Source organism: Cavia porcellus, unplaced genomic scaffold (assembly GCF_034190915.1).
Source record: "Cavia porcellus strain 051 isolate PalLab524CR breed Dunkin Hartley unplaced genomic scaffold, mCavPor4.1 scaffold_26, whole genome shotgun sequence".
Lineage (NCBI taxonomy): Eukaryota > Metazoa > Chordata > Mammalia > Rodentia > Caviidae > Cavia > Cavia porcellus.
The window spans coordinates 11,939,238-11,954,765 of record NW_026947509.1 but is presented as its reverse complement, the minus strand read 5'-3'; positions in this window follow the sequence as shown (position 1 = coordinate 11,954,765).

Here is a 15,528-nt window from a genome sequence, read left to right as displayed (position 1 = left end):
AAGGTTAGGATGTCAACCTGTACCTTGTGGAGGGATATGATCAGCTCACAGCAATCCTTAAATTGGCTTCTGCTTGTTGCCACATAGGCCTTGGGATTCTGTAGGTTGCTCTCTTACCTGCCTCTGTGATCAATCTTTGCTTCCCAGCTCATTGCTTCCTTTCAAGGTGAATTTGATCCTGTTGGTGTTCTGGAGCATGTTTTATGGGTTGTGGTGAATTTTGTTAGAAATGCTTCCCCTTCTCTGCTCTTCAGAAGTGATTCTGCAACTATATAAAGGCTGATTTTTGTGCATGTGGCATTTCTCAGCTCCTCTCTTGGAGACGTGTCTACCTCTCTGTTACTACCCTCTTGTGGGAAAAGAACTAGTTGCCTTAATCTTTGCAGTTACTTAATCTCTCTAGGACTCTTCTTTCTCTTCTGCAAAATGGAGCTGATGGTCATACCTGCCTTGTGGGGTAGCTGTCAGGATTAAGTGAGAAGCTACTTAAAGGAGGTCCAGTACTTAGTATAGTACCTGGCTTACAGAAGGAACTCAGTAGGTGTTCATTATTATCATGGCCAACCTTTCTTCCCAACAACCAACCAAACCCTGATAACTTCTATGATTTGCTATTAGGTTTTCTCAAAACTAGCAGGTTAAATAAAAGATAATAGCAATAGTTGAGTTTGTAGACACTTTTTTGGGGAATGACAATAATAAACTTTCTGATTCTCCCCAGAATTAGCACACATTTTCAGCTTTATTGAATTCAGGTGGGTCTTTGAAATAATCCAAGTCGGGTGCTACGCCCTCTACTTTTCTGACAAACCCCACCTTTCCTTGGGCTGATCCTCAGTGTGGATGAGTCTTCCATCCTTATCTAAATCTCAGGCATCCCAAGAGACCAACCCAAGTTCAACCTGTCTTGGACTCTGCCATGGAGTTTGAGCCTTAACAGTTGTCTCCTGGTGTCAGATATTAAGTTTTATACTTTCAGGACCTTTACCATTGGGCTGAGCACATAGCAGAAGTATTTATTTATTTATTTTTTAACTAACTGGCTGTTGGTCAGCACCAGTTAGGCAAGTTTATTGGAGAAAATACCCCCTTAGCCCATATTCAAAAGAGCAGTTCTGACTCCTCTTGGGGTGAATGAGAGTTCCTCCAAATTCAGAACCATTAGGGGAGGAGTGGACATGGTATATTTTGAATTTCTCGCTAATTCAGTATCAGAGCTAAATATAGTGTTATTTAAAGTTATGAAATCGGCCCATTTTAGAGTCATTTTAAGTAAACCCATACATTGAAGCTTCAGTATTTTATGTGGGTCACCTGGATTCTCTGTGAATGCAAGAAAAGGATCCAAATGGGGTTAAGTAAAGATTCCTGTGGGGTTTTAGTTCCTCTGTGTCCTCAAACTCCATTCCTTCCAGGCAGAAGATGCCACAGCACAGGGCTGTCCTCCCCCTGGCTTCTACTCCCAGCTGGGGTGCTTGGTTTCCTCCTGGGACAGCAGGATCACTATCTGGGTTTGGATTGTGCCCCTGTGCCGGAGTCAGTCTGCTGACTTTAACATTTTTTAAAGTCTGCTTTTCTATCTCGGGTACTCCAGTTGCTCACACCCCCAATTTCCATGAGCTTCGGCTTCCCGTTGATGATATGGAACCTGTTTTGTGATGTACTAGATTTGAATGAAAAATATAGTGTGCATTGAAACAAACAAAAAACCCCATTTTATGATAAAAGACACATCACCAGGGGCTGGGGATTTAGCTCAGCGGCATAAGCACCTGCCTTGCAAGCAGGCGGTCATGAGTTCGATCTCCAGTACTAATAAAAAAAAAAAAAAAGACACATCACCAAGCATCCCCGTCAAAATCTGCCTCTCCCGTGCTTTGAATATACTTTTCCCATCATTCTTGCCACTTTCGGAAGCAGTTTGGGAAGACTTTATTTCGTGAGTGTCTTTAGTTGTGCTGTCATGGCTGGCACCATGTCTGAATCGATTCAAAGTATTTCCCTTCCATGATGATTTTGACTTTGGAGACAAGCCAGAAGTTCACAGTGCCAGGGCCGGTGAGTGCAGTGAGTGAAGACACACGGTGATATTTTATCATCTCTTGTAAAGGCTCCCGTGAAAGATTTCCAGAACTGCTTTGGAAAGTGGCGAGAATGACAGGAAAAGCGTGTTTGCATCCCCATCAGTTCCCGGTGTTTGCTAGAAGATGCAAGATCAGCATTTCTGAGTTTCTCTCCCAAGCCAGGCCAACCTGAGCAGGAGCACGATCCCAGGCCAGAACTGCTTCCAACCGCGTCACAGCAGAAGTCAGGGGAACCTCTAGGGGACCCCCTGGCAGCCCTCCACTCTCTGAGAAGTGGAGGCGACCAGATGAACAAGCCTCTCAGGAACACCGCTGCTGACAGTGTGAGGACCACTCAGGAGACCACAGAACAGCTGCAAAATACGATAAAAATCACGCGAAAAGTTCATTGATTTTGCAGCAAAACTGCAAGTACTTCGCTTTATAATAATTGTTCCCTTTCGCTCTCAAATCTTGTACTTGAGCTACAAGGGCGGTGGGGTCAGGCGGTGTTCCGCAACCAGGCTGTGAAGACTGGCGCGGGCTGAAGAGACACTTTAATCATGAGCTAATTTACAAACCAAAGCCAAACAGACTTGGGTTTTGTCTAAGATTATTAGAAGATGTTAATTCTGTGCTTAAATTATTTCTCTCATTCCTTTCGCTGCACTCATAACTAGGAGGAAAAAAGGGATATCATCCACCCAATCTCCCACCCCAATCCTTATCTTCCTAATTAAATTTTGCAGCTTGGCATCCACGGTGGGTGGATTACTTTTTTTTCCCCATTTTTTCTTTTCTCTTAGAGGACAATGTGCTTTTGTTAATAAAATTTTCATTGCTTCTTGGTATGAGCAGCTTGTGCCTAGATTAGATGGCTGCCAGCCCTTTCTGATCCCACCTTTTCTCTAGACTGAGAGAAATAAAGAAAGTGGGGAACAGAACTAGTTCCTCTGGGGTCCCCACTCACTGGACTCCAGCAGGCTGCTCAGTAGAGAGTGTGGCTGACCTGTTGTCCTCCTCCTCCTCTGTGGCAGGCTTGGCCTTTCCCTGCTTTGTCTTGTTGGCTGCACTGTCCTTCCAGGCTGGCAGGGGCCCATGTCCAGGATTTAAAAGTACATGAGCAAACAAACCCCAAACTGGCCTACCTCTCAATTATCCGCATGAGTGGAGGGCTAATCCAATATTCATTTCCACTTGGCTTTGGAATGCCTGCTGTGGATTGTACAGCACAGATTTACCTGGCTCTTTCTGCTTTGCTTGGGTGAATAGTGTTAGCGTTTCAATATGTCCATGCATTGCACCAAGGAACGTTGTGGTGTGGAAGGGAAACCAATTTGAGCAGAAGCATCTGACAAAGGTAATTCGCATGTGGTGTCTCTGGGCTGGTGGCTGCCCGCCGTTTCTGCTGCTTTGTCTTCATCCATTCAAAGCATCCAGGAAAACCAGAGAATCTTGAGTCATTTCTCCTCCTGGCTAGTAAGTTGAGGCAATCTACCATGGGGCTCATGTAATCAAGGCATAGCTCTTCCATATCTACTGTGTACCAGGTACTGTACGAGGGGCTGGGGACACGGCTCCAAAGTCACCCTGGAGCTGGAGAAAGCCAGCCATGACCACAGGTGCTCACACCTATAGTGAGCACCAGGAGTGTTGCAATGGGAGAGAAGTGGGCAAAACTGGCGGGCACTTCTTGCGGTACAGAGCACAAGCTCTCTTGGCTGAGAGGTAGACAGCAGGTAGGAGTACTTGAGGAGATGCACGAGGAGGCCGTTCCCAGTAGGGAGGTCACCTGTGACCAAGGCCAGCTGGAGGGAGTCAAGGAGTGGAAAGGCAGAGAGTGTGGCTAGACCCGGAAGCTGAGGCTGGAGGGCTGGGGTGGTGGGAGGGCTGGAGATGGGGCCATTGGGAGCTTGTGAAGGTGCAGGTAGAAATGATGAGCCTGTGCTATCACGGTCAGGAAGGCTGGAAGCCACTGGACATTCGGCTGCTCTTGATTTACAGGTAAGTGCTTTGCATCCCTGCAAAGGTCAAGTTTCTGAACAACAATGACAGCAGCAACAAGAAGATCAGGACCCATAAAAAGTCTTTATACGAATACTGTACTCTTAATAGATACCAGCATGATAGTCGTCCAAAAGCCTATTTAGAAAAAAGACCTGTTTAATATTTATTCTTAGAGGAGAAAGAGAAACAGATTTATTATTCATAAAAATTGTACATATCTATCTTCATGTTCAAAAGGACAGAGTCGATCTCTCCCAGTGCAATGTGGCAGTCTAAAACATGCTTGGAATATATTGTTTTCTGTCTAAGCATATACCTGGAGGGTGTCAATCACATACAAGCATAACACACAAATGTGGTCTTGTTAAAATGTTTTTTAAATTTTCAAGTGCACCATCCCATCATTCCTGCCACTTTCGGAAGCGGATCTGGAAGCCCTCTTTTGTGAGTGTCTTTAGTTGTGCTGTTAGCACTGCCTTGATGTCCTGAATCAATTCAAAATGATCATTTTGCCTTTGGAGACAAGCCAGAAGTAAAAAGCAGGACATTGTCAATTACAAGATGCTAGGGCGGGGCCAGAGAACTCTCATGACCTCCTGAGCAGAGCTTTTGCGGGCTCCCAGGCATAAAGAGAGGAGACACACGAGGAACCTGCTATTGTGACCCTGCACATAGACCCTCCGGGGTCTCCCAGACCCCGGATGTACTTTTGTTTCTTGTCATCCTTTTCTTCCTCCTTTTGGCCTCTTGCTTTGCAGAGATAGTTCTTCCCCTTCTCTTCTACCCTTCTTTTTAAAATAAATTTTGGGCACCATTTTTGGCTTGTCTCATCCAATTCATTGTTCAAGACAAGAAGGACCTGGATCCTTTTATTTGGAGAGGCTGACAAGCACAAGAATGGTAGGATATGTGTGGTTGAAGTGAGAGTGAGGATTTTTGGGAAGGATTGATGGCAATGCGTCTTTTACTGTAATTTAAAACATTTAAACACTCACCACATATATTTTGGAAGAGGAGGTACTGGGGATTGAACTCAGGGCCTTGTGCGTGTCAGGCAAGCACGCCTCCACTGAGCTATTTCCCCAGCTTCATTGTACATTTTGGTCACCCTTGCATCTTTGTTCACCTGCTTTCTTCAGATATTCTGACCAGACTGCTGATTCCCCAGCTGAGCTGGCTGCTCTGGACTGCTCCCCTCTCAGACGTCTGCATGGAATTTCCAGCAAGACTCATGGTCTAGCAAGGTAGACGGGAGAGAGCTTAACCTGTGAATTTACACATTTGTATGGTATGTAGATACACAGAAGGCAATAGGTAATCTAACCATTTGCCTGTGAAGACTTACTGTGAAACAGTTGCTATTCTGTAAACAATCATTTGAACACACCATGGCAATTCACAGTAAGAAGCAGGCACTAATTTCACTGAAAAAAAAAAAAGAACACAATTTTATGTATAGTGTCTTAAAGTGGGTGTGGATCTCTTTTCAGTCTTAGGAAGTTGGTCATATTTGCAGGGTGGAGGGGCTTATATTTTATCTCTGAACCCTCTAGGGATAAAAAGACAGTTTCCAAACATCTCAAGGAAAATTTGGGCTACAGCTTGGGAAGAATTTCCCAAGCTGACACAGGGAGATCATGGGATGTTTCCTATAAAATATTTGTAATAATTATAAAAAGAAAAGGCAGGAGAGGTCACCCTATATCTTGAAGGCTGGGGTGTAGAGTTAAATGACTTCTCAAGGTCTGGTCCAGTCCAGGAGTCTTTATGCAATTTCTCTGCCCTTTCCAGCTGTCCGCTTCTGATTTAAGACATTGCCTGCTGGAGTTGCGAGCTCTGTGTGAGAAACTCCATGCTTTGGCAACCTTGTGCCAGCTGGCTGACCTGTGCTCCCTGGGGATGCCAGACCAGTACTGACTGGTACTGGTGGTTATGCTTGGTTGATTGAGTAACACATTCCTGGATTCAACTATCAACCCTCTAGCTCGGCCTAATTATAGGGCTGTAGATACGGTTCAAGATAACCAGGAACCTGTTCAATCTCTCTCTGAGTAAAAGTGAACTTTCATATTGTACTGTAGATATTAACAATGTATTTGGGAATAGGGTGATTTTAACTCAGTATTATGTCTACTGTAAAGAACATTTGGTTCAATAACTTATTTTTTGTATTTGCATATATTTTAAGTTGATAAATCTGACATACACAAAAGATATAGTCTGAGACCCATGTGAGTCCCTCAAATTCATAAATATGAGGGACATTTCACTTCTTACTAGAGAGATTTTTAAATAGTGTTGAGTTTACTTCTAGAAACCATTTGATTTTATTTATATGTGAACATATGTATATGTATATTTCTATGTAGAGGCTTTTTCTTGTTATAGGACAGGCCACCATGAATTAAGCTTTTACTTTTTATTTCATTTCAAACTTTTTTTTAAAGTAAGGCTTATTATTGTGCTGATCAGCTGTCTGTTACTAAAACAAAATTCCTGTGATAATCAATTTAAAAAGAGGAAAAGTTCATAATGAACGTTCATAAAGAGGAAAGGCTCATAATTTTAGAGATTTCAGTCCATGGTGGGTTGATCCTGCTGTTTTGGGACTGTGGAAGGTCAGCACAGCATGGAAGGGCTGTGTGTAGAGTGAGAGGATGAAACTGGTATCCTACGATTCCCTTGGAGAATGCATCTCCCACTGGGCCCTGTCTCTTTAATGTTCTACCACCTGTATATTGTTGATATATAGGCCCTGGAGAACACTTAGGCAAACTACCACAGTCACTTCCCTTTAATTTTTTTTTGTTTTAAATGGAATAAAGCAAAACAATAAAATGGAACCAAACAAAACAGAACAATGTTGGATTTCAAAAATGAAACAGAAGGAAATCTCCCGTAGTTGCTATATTGTGTACTGTTATCGTCTTGATAGATTACAGGCTTTAGGCCTGCAAAGCCGATCAAATGATACAAGCATTAAATTTTTTTGGTGGTTGCTTTTGTTTTTTTTACTTCAGTAGCTATCATCTCAGCCTATGTTCCTCCAAGTCAGCCAGTTGCTGTGGGGTGGGGCTTGGCTCTTCTCGTCTTCCAGCCTTCATGCTGGCTGGTTCATGGGAGGGGCTTAGCTTCTTGGTTCTCTTCCTGGCCTATGACTACCCTTAAATTTGAATTGTTTCTTAAGCATTCCTAAGTGATAAATGAATTTATTCTTGTTGAACATGCAAACAATGCAGACAAATCTGAAGCTCCCTTGTATTACTATTTTAATCTCATTCTGGCTCAAGGTGGTCACTATTAAAAATATGAGGAACTTTTACCCCCACTGGAGGAACTTTCTGACATTCTTGGTGGGGGTGGTGGGGTTTTCAGCTAGTACAGGACCACATCCTCAGGAGTTTGTGAACCTTATGTTCTGCTTGGCTTTGAACTCAAATTCTGTCATTAATCAGCTGAGTGATTTGGGCAAATAAACTAAGTCTGTTTTAGCTTCTTTTCCTGAAAAACATGGATAATAAGAATTCATATATCATACCATTTTTGTGAAGATTAAGAGAGTAGATTTGTGTAAAGCACTTAGAACAATGTGTAGCATACAGTAAGTGCTCATGTTTTGTGAAATGTATTTTGAGGACATACATTTGCTTAAGATTCATTTAGGATGCATACCATTAATTTTGATTTCATAGTCTGCTTTTTCCCATTTTTGTAGTGTTTCTTTGCATATTTACTACTTCTTTAATTCTAGATATTTTCAAAAGCACATTTGCATTTCTACATGCATATCTTTGGGGACATGGGGTGCCATGTAACACTGATCCCCAGTCTTTTTAGCACTAAGAACTAGTTAGGTGAAAAACATTTTCCATAGACTAGGGGTGAAGGATGGATTAGGGGTGATGATTCAAGAACATTATATTTATTGTGTCATTAATTTCTATTATTATTGCATGCTAATACATAATCAATAACTATGTAACTCATCATAATGTCAGGTCAGTGGGAGTTGAGCTTGTTTTCCTTCAATTTTCTGGTCCTATCTGGGGCTGATGGGAGACAATGACACCCGAAGTATGTTGTTTATGTCAACTCTAATTTGTAATTTTGTCAGTTGCTGTTACTGCCAGAAAATCTGTTTCACAAGGGTAGGATGTTGAAAATAGGAGCAGACTTTTCAGTACTTTTTAAAAGGCCATCTCAGGATATTCCCTTGACTTTGGTACAGGATGTGTGGAGATCTGAAGTTGCCTCAAACATACTTTTAAGGCCACCATTATTTGCTGTCTAAAGCAGTTGATTCTCTTCTAGTACAGAGAGTTGGCTTATTTACAAGTGGATTGTGGATCCATTCCCTCCCATTTAGGGGTATTCTGTCATTGGGAAGTAATGTTCAAACTCTTTTGAAAGCTGAGGTAGGTGATCATGAATCACCTGGGAAAGAAGACCCTGACTTGGTCTCTTCCAAAATCTCTGCCAATGTTTGAAACACATCAAAAACTCCCAGTATTCACTTATAGCCTCTAATTCCAGTTTGGCTTTGAATGGAGCCACTTTGCCTGCTGACTTGACTGAAGTGTCAGATTGATTTTGTTGAATATGTCACATGAATAAACAAATTTTGCAATCCATTCTGTGTCATTGAAATGAGATGCCAATGGTGACTGTTTTTCTAAAAGAAATCTCTAAAGAAACTCCCATAACTCAAAAACTTTGCTCAGTGATCTATCTTTAGAAGGCTATTTCACTTCTGTGTATAAGAAAAGGTAGGCATGCTCTTCAAGAGCTTCACAGATAGTGAATTAAGGGCATGTACTGTAATATGGTTGATAATTTTGATCACATCCTGTAAAATATTGGTCAGTTCACTGTCATTTTTCAGCTTGCCAATGTTTCTCTAGGATGATACAGTGCCTAGACTCACACTAAGAAGAGACTTCTTTGATCCTAATAACAAAGAAAGCTTCCCATTCCAATCATGGAAGCCACTCTTTAGTGGCTTCTCCAATAATAAAGGGCTTCTTAACTTTAGCAATGCTGTTAGCCAATAAGGATTATGCTGTCATGCAGACACATTTGGTGAAGTGGGGCATCCAGTAATTGTGTCTGTGCTTCATGTTCACATTTTTTTCCTTTGAAAAACTCCAGAAGCTTGTCTTTTAATGCAAGGTATCTTGTCTTTATATTGCAAAGCAGTTTTCAAGGTTTCATGACTTTGCTGTAGAGCTAAGCACCACATATTATATAGAGCAGGCTTGGAGAATGTGAATCATCTGTAGCAACTAATTCATAATTGAGTAGAATTCATTCAAATTCAGCTTTCTTTTTATTGACAGTCTTAGAGTCTTCTTATTGGGTCTGTCCCCCTTTTAAAAGATGCTTTACAGTGACATTTGTTTTTTTAAACTCATTTTAACTAGGGTTAGTCTGTAGGCTTACCAAAATTATGGCTAAGTCCACAGTGCAGAAATGGGGAGGTCACGCACTGATTAAAATAGGCATCGGAGTCTGACTTAAAGCCTGCCCCGAGGGGCAGCACTACAACTGAGGTATGTCAAGTCTCTTGCCACTACAAAGCCTGCCCCGTGTAAGGTTTAATTGTCACTTGCCACTCACTGAGAGGGTTTTGGTATGAGTCTGCAAGCAATTGACTCAGTATGGTCTCTGTGGAGTCAGGCCTCTCTGCTGTTGTTATTTGCAGCTGTTTCCCATTGCTAGCTTCACCCCCTCAGCTCCACCTCGTACTGTCAGGCATCAGATTCTCATGTGGCGCAAACAAACTAGACCCTCCCATCTGCATATCACATGTCTATGGGAATCTAATGCTGCTCTTGGTCTGACAGGATGGTGATGTGAGCGATGGGAGTGGCTATAAACACAGATACAGTGTCACTTCTGACCAGCTTCATTTTTCACCTTCTTCCATGTAACTTCCATGTAACTCACTTCCAAGAGGCCATGACTGGTTCCAGTCTGTGGCCTGGGGCATGCCACTCTGTTTTCCCTGCAGGACCAAGGTGTTCATTCTCCTGAGCTGAGAGAATATTGTCTGCCAATGAATTACTTCTGAGTCAGTGTTTAGCTTTTGCCCTCCATTAAAGGAAAACTGCTCACCCAAAGCCATTGAGGCAGGTTTTGATTGCATCCCATGACTGATCATGAGGGGAACAAAGTCCTGACATCCATGCCTCCCCCTGGGACAAATAAAGGGCCAGAATTCTCCTTAGGACTATTGGAGTCCTCTGTTACTGATCCACTCTGGCCCGGCTTCTCCTTCTGCCCAGTCCTGCTGTCCTCCATCCCTCAGCTGTGGCTCTGAGAACTACGTGAAACCCCTGTGCACAGATGTGCACCTCAGAGTGAATTTGCTGGGAACCTTGATCCAGGAAACCCAACTTCTGGTTGTTGCTTCTAATGTAATTTAACTTTATGAACATTTCCACATGCACATATAGGAGAGTTTCTAACTGAGACGGGAAACTGCTGAGCTAAAGGGCGTAAGCATCTTCATGTTTACCAGACTCTGAAGTGGCTGTGTCCGTTTGTTCTCTCCCTGCCCCCAGCAGCAGTGGACTTCACGTTCTTCCCGGTGTACTTTTATCACCCGCTAGGTGCAGCTTTCCTCCAGGACTAACTCTAAATGGGAGTTAAAAAAAAAAAAAACCTGTGGGAATCTCCACCTCTCATAGACTAATTTTGGATGTTTGCATCCATTATTAATACCACTGTTGCTAAAGAAATACACTTAGTTGTGAAAATACAGAACCAGGAGCTGGGAAACCTGTATCCCAGTCCCTGCATTTCCCAGGATGAGCTGCATGGCCTAGACTCATCTCATCTTCTCTGGACCTTGTTTTTCTAACCCAGTAAATATGAAGGTAAAACTAAGAGACTCTGCTAGGTTCTCCTGTCCACCCCTTACACCCCCATTCCCATTTCAGCACTGGCTCTATGGAATCCTTTCTTTAGAGATCAGGCCCTCTCTTCTGAGAAAGAGAAAAATCTCTTGCTTCTGGTGGTGATTGAGGGTAGATTTCAGGTGGGAAAATACCCAGAAGTGAAGAGGAAGTGATAGGGATGGATTTGTTCATTCTTTCCTTCTCTTTTATACTGCTCCCCTCAATACATCCCAACTTCCAAATTCCGATTTCCTGCTTAACTGCTCTGCAGACAATGTTCATCAATTCTTACCTAATAGTTTTTATTTAGTTATATTTTGTTTGAGATACCATGCAAGATAAGCAAAAAAACAAGTTGGAAATATTTACTGATACTATTTTGGTAATTAAGGGGATACGGGTTGAATATGAGTTTGGTCCTCCCCTCAGAGAGCACAGTGTGATGCAAGGTCCAGTGCATCATGTATTTGAATGAATGGAAGTCAGCACCAGGGCATGATTTAGAGATGCTATGGCATGCTCAGGAATGAATGCTCATCTGTCTTAGCATTGCCAAAAGAACCTCGCTGTGAGAGTGCAGTTTAAGGCGGCATCAGAAGAATAGCAAAGATGACCTGAGCCCTTATCTAGTCTGCTTCCAGTGCACATGCTGGTGCTTCTTCACACAGGGAAATGAATGGAGCTAAGCTCATAGTCAACTATGCGTGATGCCAGAGGGCCTTGGAGTCCACTGCTCATGTCACTCCTAGGATACCTATTATTATTAGCAGCACTATTTCTGGTCCAGAGTCTTAGACTCCCTTTTCCTAAGAGTTTGGGCTAAAAATAAGAGTGTAAGCAGGGGGCTCCTGTAGCGTATAGGGGGATGCCCAATTGGTTCCATGTAAAAAAACAAATGCCCAATCAGCCAATAAAATAAATGACCAGAGGGAGGAAATCAATCATCAAACAATAGAAAGGGGCTCCAAGAGGTTATGGAAATGAATCAGAATCTTTTTCCCACTAATTTCTTTTAAACTTTTGTTTTATTTTTACTTTTGTTTATGTGGGTGTGAAACTCCTTAACGCTGGCAAAACTGACCACCTCTGAACAGATGTCTGTTTGCATAGTCTGTGGATATGAGGGCAGGAGGAGGAAGTGGAGATACTGGGAATTGATTAAAGAGCATATGGGAAGAATCAATACAAATGATACCAACTGAGTTGAGACTCCAGTGACCAAGCTGTGTTTAAACTGAATGGCTGGTCAGTTTTCATCTCGGATAGAAATGTCATCCAATAGAGTCCCTTCTGGGAATACTGCCACAAACAATTACAGAAAATTGACTTTATACCTGAATTCCCAAATGAAAGGGACAAGTTCCAGGCACCTGAGTTCTCAGATGAATACAGAAATATTCAGATGAATGATCTGGAACAATATAGAAGCAAATTGTGTTTTTCAAGGTACTATATCAACATGTGCAAAAGTTCTGTATGGAAATAGAAAGCAAGAGGGATGACACATGTGCATAGGTTAATCAGGGAAGATGAGCTGAAGAATATACATGTAAATGAAGACACAGATTGGGACTGAGGGCACAGGTGTAAATTCCAGCTGTGCAGATCTGCTCCCTTCAGTGGTGGCTTCCGACCACAGAGATGCCAGCCTGTGTATCCCTGTTTCCATCAACCTTAAATTCCCTGCATGCAAAACCTGCAGATCTCAGGTTTTCTCTGCAGTTCGATTCCATGTGAATTGATCAGCAAAGCCTCTTGGCGCCTTCTTTTGCCTTCATTTCCCACAAGGCTTTGCGTTCATGCCCAGCATTAACATACCAATGCCACCAGTGTGCATACATTTCTATTAAGTTGCTTTCCAGTCTGGAATAGCTAACATGCCCTTGTAATTCCATTAAATGTAAACAATGAAGAAAGGAAACACTCCAGGGTCCTCTCTTTTAAGCCCTCAAACTAGATTATTTATTCCCCTAAAAGGTGAAAGTCCTTGCACACAAAATTGTAGACCTAGGTACTTTCCTCTTTGAAGCTGTTTTGAACCTCTTTTTTTCCCCCACAGTTACCTTTCCCATTCATCTGCATTAAGTACAGTTTTAATTGTGATCATAGACTCTCAGTCAGAGGAACCTCATCAAGAGTAATAAAATGTGTCAAATAATCCACAAGATATTTTTATTTGGCCTTGGGATATATATCCTTGTCTTTGAATAAAAGAATGTTTGACATTCCAAAAATTTATTTCAAACAAAATGAGGAAGCCAAATTGCAAAGACTTCCTGTCACTGGTACGAAGAGGCTGTGTTCAATTTCCAGTCCTGCCAACCGTGATTAATTCCACCTTGCCACTCACTTCAAGCTGTGGAAAAGCATGAAGGAGACTCAGATTCATTCATATTTTATTCTCTGCCAAACCTGTTCAGAAGCAGGGAGGAAGTTAAATAGACCAGTTTCAATGGGTTTCCACAAGTGAATAGACTTCAGAAGTCAACAGAACTGTGATTAACACGAATGTAAGGATTAATCCATAAAGAGCCTGTCTCTCAGATGCCAACAGAGAAACTTTCCAAATATAGTGGCTAATACCTGGCAATATGTCCAGTTTATTGTGCACCAGAGACCTAGAATAGTGGATATAAGACAAAAGCAACAAGGCAAACAAAGTGATGTTTATTTATGGTCTAGCTGCTCCTGTGTGTAAGATTTAAATCCAGAAAATGCCCACTTCCATGATTAAGGACTTTCAAAATTATGTTTTTATTATAAAAAGTTCCAAATTTTATCTCATGTACATTCTACCCATCTGTCCCCTCTAGTGGACTATTTTGAAGCCTATCCATGGTGACACAAGAGGGCTGGAAGTCGGGTGGGAAAATTCAGGTGTCCAGGGTGCTCGTGGAAGGGGATAGTTGTTCCCAGATACTGTCTGTGACTTTGTGTGACCTGAGGATCAGAGTGAGCTCTCTTTTTTTTATTTTTATTTTATTTTTTGTCTTTTTCATTTTTATTGGTACCAGGGATTGAACTCACCACTGCCTGCTTGCAAGGCAGGCGCTTAGGCGGCTGAGCTAAATCCTTGAGTGAGCTCTCTTTCAGTGTGACCCTTGGTGTCTTGCCTACCACATCCCAAGCTAGTCCTGCACCTTGTCATTTGACTAGTAAGTAGTTGAGTATGTGCGTACCGGTATAAGACAAGAATTCTTTAATTAAAACAAAACGCCCACACCTCACTTCACTACATTCTTGCTTTGTATTTTTTTTTAAAAAAAAATCCTTTACTGTCATGAAATACTCTGTCAGTGTTCCAATTTCCATGGCTATTTCATAAAATTTTCCAAGGTTGCTTTGGTGGAAGAAGGATCCAAAGACCTGCCCATCACCCTTGGTTAAGAGATCTCGGTCTCTTTCTGTCTATTGGTTTCCCTGTCTCTCTTCCTGTTGCTATTATATGTCATTGTCCTTGAAACTTATGTGTTAATATTGCACAATTCAAGAGATCAGAGAGACCAAGAGGGAAGCAACAGGACTGTATTAGGTGCATCCCTGGCCCAATGGGGGCTCCTATCCCGTGTGGCCGAGTGAGCTCTGAAGGGAAGGCTCCAGTCTTGATGCATTTTATTAAGGGGTCTGGTCTTGAGAACTGGGAAAGGAGTGTGCAAAACAGGGTACAGAAGCAAGACAAAGCAATTAACTTAGCCTTGAAAGACAACCAGAAGGAGGAGTTGCAGGCGTGGGGGAGGGGCAGTTCAAGTGGGGCTGTGTAATGTTGGGAAAGCTTGTTATCCCTTAAGATGTGCTTCATTAAAAGAAAAACCAGCAATTTGTCCTGTAAAGGTTTCCACATTCTTAATTTAGCCAGAAAACTGGGGTTCTTGCATTCAAAACAGCATCTGTGTTCGTTTACCTCCAGCCTGTCCTGTAAACTGGGACTTACTCTTGTGGCTTGCCAGATTGAATGTTTCTGCATCTCATGATATTCTGTACACCCAACTGGAAGTGTGGCCTATCCAGCCTCATTCTACGATGTGGGTTACCACTGAAGATCACTGCCTAGCTTCATTATTTCTAGGGTTAAAAAATAGTGATCTTTAAATGTTACTATTCTTCCTTTATTTGCCTCCTCATTAACTATGTGTTTACCCTGATGTACAGTTTATATAGAAGAGGCAGATAAATCCACCCTCTCATGTGACAATTTCCAGAATGAGTTGATTTTCTTTTATTCTTCAAAGGTGACCAATGAGGTAGTGGTGAGCTGCTTACTGTATGTTCTTTTCTTTGTATCATTAGGAAACAATGAATTTCTAATGCATTTGATGTATTTTAATAGGTGGTTCCAACTTTTTGCAGTTAAATCCCCATGTAGTTTGCACCTGCTTCCTTGAACCGGGCACTGACCCCCTTCCTTGCTGCCTAGCCTGACTACTCAGGCTGGGATTATCTCTCTATCTAGCCCCAGAGTTGGAGCTGGCTGCTTTATCAAGCAGCAGTCGTTTTTTTACTGGAAAACTATATTTAGGTACCAAAATCTCAGTGTTAAGAACATTTCGATCCAGAACCCT